The 6643-nt window shown below is 33.6% G+C and overlaps 1 protein-coding gene across 3 annotated transcripts in view; it reads right to left on the minus strand.

Moving 5' to 3' along the window:
* Np (serine protease notopleural) overlaps nucleotides 1-5864 on the minus strand; it is a 33058-nt gene extending 27194 nt beyond the window's left edge. For 2 of the 3 annotated variants that reach the window (XM_070644770.1, XM_070644768.1), the window contains exon 1: nucleotides 5816-5864. The gene's annotated coding sequence lies outside the window, so the exon portion shown is untranslated. The remainder of the gene's footprint in view (nucleotides 1-5815) is intronic. The other variant, XM_070644769.1, reaches the window with a different exon arrangement.
* Nucleotides 5865-6643: the final 779 nt, after the last annotated feature.

Genomic DNA, 6643 nt, shown 5'->3' on the forward strand with positions numbered 1-6643 from the left:
AGGGCAAGATGCTTTGTTTGGATGTGAAATGATGGGGAATTTTGGGTGATGACTGGATGTAGCAATAATTTGTAGACAGGAGAATGTACTGAAGATGATAATTAGGGAATATTATTATGTGGACTACGGGACTCTTTGGCGGCAAGCCATGACCGAAATTACACTCGACTCACGTTTCCTAGACGTACTAGAGTGCTTCGACACACAGGTTGCCCACCACTGATCTAACTTTACAGAATAAGATCCAAAATCCCAAATTTTAATCGACATTATTGACGAACAAACCCCAAATCATCTCCACTAGGTCACAACACAATCATCAACTTAATCAAACCCAACAGCAAGAAGATGCAAAATGAATAGTTTTAAAACTTATAGATCTATAAAATAAGGCAAATTAATACACAACAATTTGAATTTCAGGTCAATTCTCTTCTTTTCTCTTTCTCTCACTCTTTAATTTGTCTCACATTCTTTTGTATATGTTTTGCCTTATTTTTTTTATTTTGCACAAAAGAGACGACTTTTTTTTTCAATTTCAATTTGAGATTGTTTTGAATTCAATGAGAAGCATATCGATGTTCAACAGAAAGTCTTTTTTTATTTTCGTTTAAAGTCGAGCGAGCGACTTCTTTGAATTAAGAATTAAGACAGTCTTGGTGGATTTGGGAAGGCTAATAAGGCGCATTTTACTTGGAGTCGCTGTTGTTTTAGAATTTGGTCATGAAACTCAGGGCTGCTTTTCTTGCGTTTATGATTAGCAAGCCTACAGTTTTTGTCTGTATCTTATAGTTTGTCCGAAGCAGTAAGCCTGGAATTTTAGACGAACTCTAATTTTAATAAGGGAATTCCAACATTGTTCCGATACCGAGGATCAGTTCCAAATTTTAACGGTTTTCCAAAAATTGGAACTTCGATTAACTAGTTGGGATTCATATGATTCTCATAATAGGTGAACAAATTAGGTGACTCTCTCGAATGGAAGGAAATTAATCAGCATGAACGAAAGTCCTCTGTTAACAAGTGACGATGTCAATTAGACCTGCATCTTGAAATTGGTATAAAACCAAATTTGCAATGAAGACGTTAGTTCAATTCCTATCAAAAATTTAACCTCATAAATCAATTAAATTAAATAAATTTGAGTAATAAAATACAGCCGCGTAACAGCACAGGGTGTTCGGTATGACATCATTTCATCGATATTTTAAAGACTGTACGTAAAGTGGCTCATGTGATTGCTGTGTGAGCAACTCTGTAAAAGCGCTGGGAATTAAGACTGGCAGAAGTTATCTAAAGACAGAGCCAGCTTTCGACGAATTCTAAATGCGACAATTGGCCCCCGTGCGCATTTGCTAAGGAAGTAAGTAAGGAAGTACGCAAAGAGGCTCCTACGGCACTGAAACAGCTGATTTGTATTAAATTTTACAGCCAAAAATACTGTTCGCCGCGTTGTGCAGCTTGGGAGTTACACTAGTGCGCTAATTAAGTGTCCACTCAGATTCCGAGTAGACCTGTCAATAAATCGACTTAGCGCTGTCTCGCGGAATTCACTTAGTTACTCTAAATCACCAATTAGCTAATCATTCAATCTCAATCGACTTATATTGTAGATTCTTAAATTCCCACAGCTTAAAGCCCGACAAACTGAATCATTTAGTGTTGCCTATTTTGCAAAAAGAAAAGATTGTAGAGAACGAGACGAAGCGAAATGGGAACATTTTGAAGAACTTTATTTTTTTGCGCTTGAGAAAAAGACTTAAACTCGTTCTTGGTAAGAACATTGCTTAGCACCGTAAGGCAATCTTTCTTACATGTTCTTATTCTTGCTTACGATTTTTTTTTATTGTTCATAATGTTGTTGTTATTATTCAGTTCTTGCACCTCATCATACATTTATGCTGCGACGATTACACACGACTTTCTTATGAGAGTTCATGAGAATGCTATTTTTTTTTCTATGTTCGTGCACATCCACTGCAGTGGTTGTGGTTGTAGAAAAAAAAAATAATAATTTGAGCTACAATCATGCCTGAATCCATTTAAATTTCTTACAAGAATTTGATGCTTCTTTTGTTGATCATGAGATGAGGATTATGAGTCATGTAAAGTTTCTGGTGTAATGAATTCTGTTCTGACTGCGGAAAGTCTTGCAGATGTGCATGGTATGCAGCACAGCAAAATAAATTTCTTCGACCTAAAGATGATTAATCTGTTGATAAATTTTTGAGTATTAAATTTCACATTCCTGTTAATCTTCAATATTAATCATTGTAATCTCATTTCCATTCGTAAGAAGTGTGACTTGAACTTGTTGATTCATAAAGAAAGTTATTGGACAAGTAATATCAGCTGTAAGTGAAATAAAGAGAACTTCCGGTGTATTACATATTTTATGGATATTGAAACTGATATGTTTGTCATTTGAAATTACTTTGGAATGAGTGTGATGTTATGCTGTATTTGGATGAGTCAAAAATAGGTGGTTTTGTGATGTAAAAGCCATTTTTTGATATGCTGATGCCCCAAAATACACAATTTTGAAAATTTCAGCATCAAGCTGGGGTTAGGGGACAATTCCCAAACAGACAATGAGTATACTCGCCTAAATTAGCATGCTGATTAGTAAGTTCAATCAGTATTATAGGGCATACTCAATTTTGTGATCATTTTCCTTGTATATTCGGGTTTTGATGTGAATCTGCCATCAATTAGGCAATAAGCTGTATTTTTGTTACTATTTTAGGTTCTTTTGTGACTTGTTTCATCTGATATACCTGAACATAATAGTCAATTCCACGCCATAATCGATGAAAAGCAAAAATATGCCAGTTTACTAAATTCTCGTTTCGCATACTGACCTAAGTTTGATTCCTATTGAGTTCAAGTCAATTTGAGCTCATCACGAGGACGGTCCTAGAATTCTAGGAAGAGAGGAGTTGACAGAATTTGGCAGAACATTTGTTATTAATAATAGAGAATCGGTAGCCAGCGATACGACTAACTTTAGTCGACATCTGAGGTAGGCAATGAATCACAATTGATCTGCACAGCCGTCGAACTAAGTTTGAGCTAATCACAAAACGTGTCTGCAATACTTTTATGGAAGATAAGCTCACTTTAAATTCCAAGAGGGATCTTACACGGATGACAAATTTGAACTCATTTTCGTTATGATTCAAAAGATGAAAATGAAGAAATTTAAGCAAAATCAGCTATTGTCATAAAAATAAGCTCTCATATTACATAAAAAATTTGAATCATCCTTAAAATGACTCAAAATAAATTTCTTCAAAATTTCAACATGAATACGTAATTTTCGAAGCTATAATTCGAATATTCGCAGTCATATAATCTCCAATAATTCCTATCGGTTCTTTAATTTCCCTCAAGAATATCTGATAAATGAGTCATAATTCATACAGCAACAAAAATGTAATTAAATCCAACCAGTCTTTGAACTTTCTATTCTGCGAATTTTTCCCTTGCTTTCATCTGATTCACGTCCACAAAAATAATTTTTATCCCCCTGTTACAGACCAGCCAAAATAATTTCTGTGGTCTCATAATTTATGAGCCATAAATCAGCCAGCAATTTTCTTGTTCTTAAATTTATATCTTAATTTTTTATTTTCTTGTCGGCTTTGTCAAGGTTAAAATTTATCAATTTCATTGTCAAATGCAGCAGAAGATTGTTGTTGTCGAGATGATGATGATGCTGTTTTGTTTTGTGTTTGGAGATTCTTGTTGAAGGAAGTTGATTTGATTGGAATTTTTGATAATGTTTTTGTGGATATTTTTAGAAATTCGCGATTAGTTTGTTTATTTTGTTATTCTTAAGGATGTGATTGTTGTGGATAATTTTAATGGCTGTATTGTATCGAAAAGCATGCTGCTTAGAAATGGCCAAAAATCCAGATCCAGACTCTAACCTAAGACCAGAGTCACATTGTCATCAAGCTGAATTTTTGGACGTCGAGTGCTTGCCGGGTTTGAATCATTGAGTCCGGATCATATTGCAGAATCTATGAAATCCATCGAATCCATGGAATTTGTCATTGCGGATTCTAATATTGACTTCAGACTCTTCCTTAAATTGATATACGAATATTTGCACGAAATAGGTATAGTAACTAGAATAATCATGTAACAGAATGGTTGAAGAACTCGACCAGAAATTATCGTACAGTTAGAATTCAAGGGTTCGAATCCCATTTATTTATGAGCTTTTCTCATTTTATAATCCAAGTTTTTTTAATTTTTTAATGACAATTTAGGGTTATCGGACATAATACATCCTTTTTTGGAGAATCCACAATTTAATTCAATTTTTTGCTGCTAATGACAAAGTACTTCAATTATCAACAAGCTGGTTCTCAATTTACACAAAATTTTCACCGCTTCTGGTCTTAAAGCCACTAAATCAACTCAGAAATTCATTTAATTCACCAAAAAACTCACTAATATGTGAATTCTCAGTAACTTCTTACAATTTATAAGAGATAAACTTCACATTGTTCTGTCAAGAAATTTTCGTGAGAATTTATTTTGATTCGGATAAAGAAATTCATCCAGACCAACAAAAAACTGATTGTTTAATCAACAAATTTTATGCTTCGCAGAGCTTAAGTATGCATTTCAAAGAATTTTTCACGTCAAATTATACAGTAGATATTTTTCTAATGTATGGCTTTTTAAAGGATTATTTACCTTTAACAGATTGTGAGCATGCTTATTAGATACCGTTAGGGCAGTGGTGGGGAACCTTTATGCTGTGGCACAATAGTCAATATTTTTGGAAATCCCATGAATCAAATGCTGTATGGGGTTCCAGTAAAGGCTTAAACATCAAACTAAACACACCTTAGTGCCATGAAAAATAAAAGGTCGCCCATTACTGCGTTAGAGTTGACTTGTGTTAAATGGAGAGAGAAATGGTTCCTTTTTAATGGAGTTAAGTAGATAGAAAAATGAATATTTGCATGGTAAGTGCTATTTTGAACGTTAAGTGATTATTGAGATGTAACTGAGAATTTTTCAGATTTTTGGAAGCTCGAAATCGACAAGTTATGTGGGCATGAGTCACATTTTCGGTACAATTGTGGTCAATTGTGGTCGACTTCGAGCTTTGTCAGCAATATTTAAGAACGGTTTCAGAGGTTAGATGTGTTCCAAAAAGAAACAAAGAGCCAAATGCACTGCTTTCCTGATCTTCGATAGGATCTTTGGTACCTATACTCTGTATAGCGCCTATACTCTGCCAATACTAGAGTACCAGAAAATTAATTAAATATTGAGGCTCACAGCAATAGTTTTGAGTACTTTAAGCACCAGCAACTTCTCTAATCCAGCGATAGAGCCACCTTTAGACAGCAACTTAGAGAAACCATGAATCACTGATGATCGGTAAAGCCAGCACATCAAGAAAGCAAACCTTTCTATTCAGTCACAAAAAATCCAAATCAACCTAAAAAATAAATTAATTTTTCAATACCTTCACCCAGCAAAAATTGACTAAGTCACAAAAAAAGTCCCACTTTATGCAAATTTCCATTTCTCAAAAAATAGAACAAATCTCAAATTTCACCAGAAGACATTTCATTTTATCGCACAGTTCAGTTATTCAGTCTTTAAATATTCCAAATCTAAATCCTATCCCCATTTCTTTATGTCAATTTCATCCATAAGCAAAAAAGAAGTTGAATTTGTTGCTTGATTTATCGCATTTCTCACGACAAAAAAAAATGCTATTTTTAAATCCACAAAATTTTCGTTTCACAATTCTGACTTCACAAATTTTTATACTTTTTTTTACATTTTTTTTTCTTTATTCTCTTTTTTTGTACCTTTTTTTTATAACTTTTTTTTTCTCTTTACTTCTTACAATTCCAAGACCTTGACACTGAAGACGTTGAAACCACACTGAACTTGTTACTTTTCTCTGTTCGTCAGTTTGTATAAAATTCATTGATGTTTTAATGTTTTGATGTTGTTGAATGTTAATGTTGAGGTGAAAGATCGTATTGTGCTGTTTGACGATCGTGAGTAAGGTGGAAATGATGAATAAAAGTTTCATGCTGATTTATTGCGAATTTGACTGATTTGAAGTATTTTTGATGAGTCATGGAATTGACAGCATTAATCGCTGCTGGATTTGAGTGATCAGTTCCTCTTGATCATTCGACTGCATTTCTTGTTATTGTTTCTGTTGATTGTTTCAATGTTTTAATGTTAAATTGCACAATGCAAAACATTCAACAATAATTTAAGTAATAAGAATCTTCCTAGTTCTTTTAAAGCTACTCATGCCAACAGCATCAATGATTAATCATATTTATGAGTGTATAATTCAACCATTAACCGATTCCGTTTATTCAATTTCTCATTGTAACAGTTAATTGGAAGGGAATATGAAAATGGCAACTTCCTGAGCGTCTAAGCCTACCTTTTATTGCCATCTCATACTGTCATTAATTAATATCAATCAATGTCCAACATTTTCGCATCATTATTTTCATCTCATCATTTTCAATCTACAGCCATTCTTGTCAAAGTCAATAATTTCCTTTCTGACCTAAATTTGAGATTTTTTTGTGTAGCTTCTGGACGTTACTCAATATTTATTATCAAAAAAAAAAATAAT

This window comes from Chironomus tepperi, unplaced genomic scaffold (assembly GCF_022539635.2).
Source record: "Chironomus tepperi strain 1889 unplaced genomic scaffold, CSIRO-AGI_Ctep_v1 contig_346, whole genome shotgun sequence".
Classification (NCBI taxonomy): Eukaryota; Metazoa; Arthropoda; class Insecta; order Diptera; family Chironomidae; genus Chironomus; species Chironomus tepperi.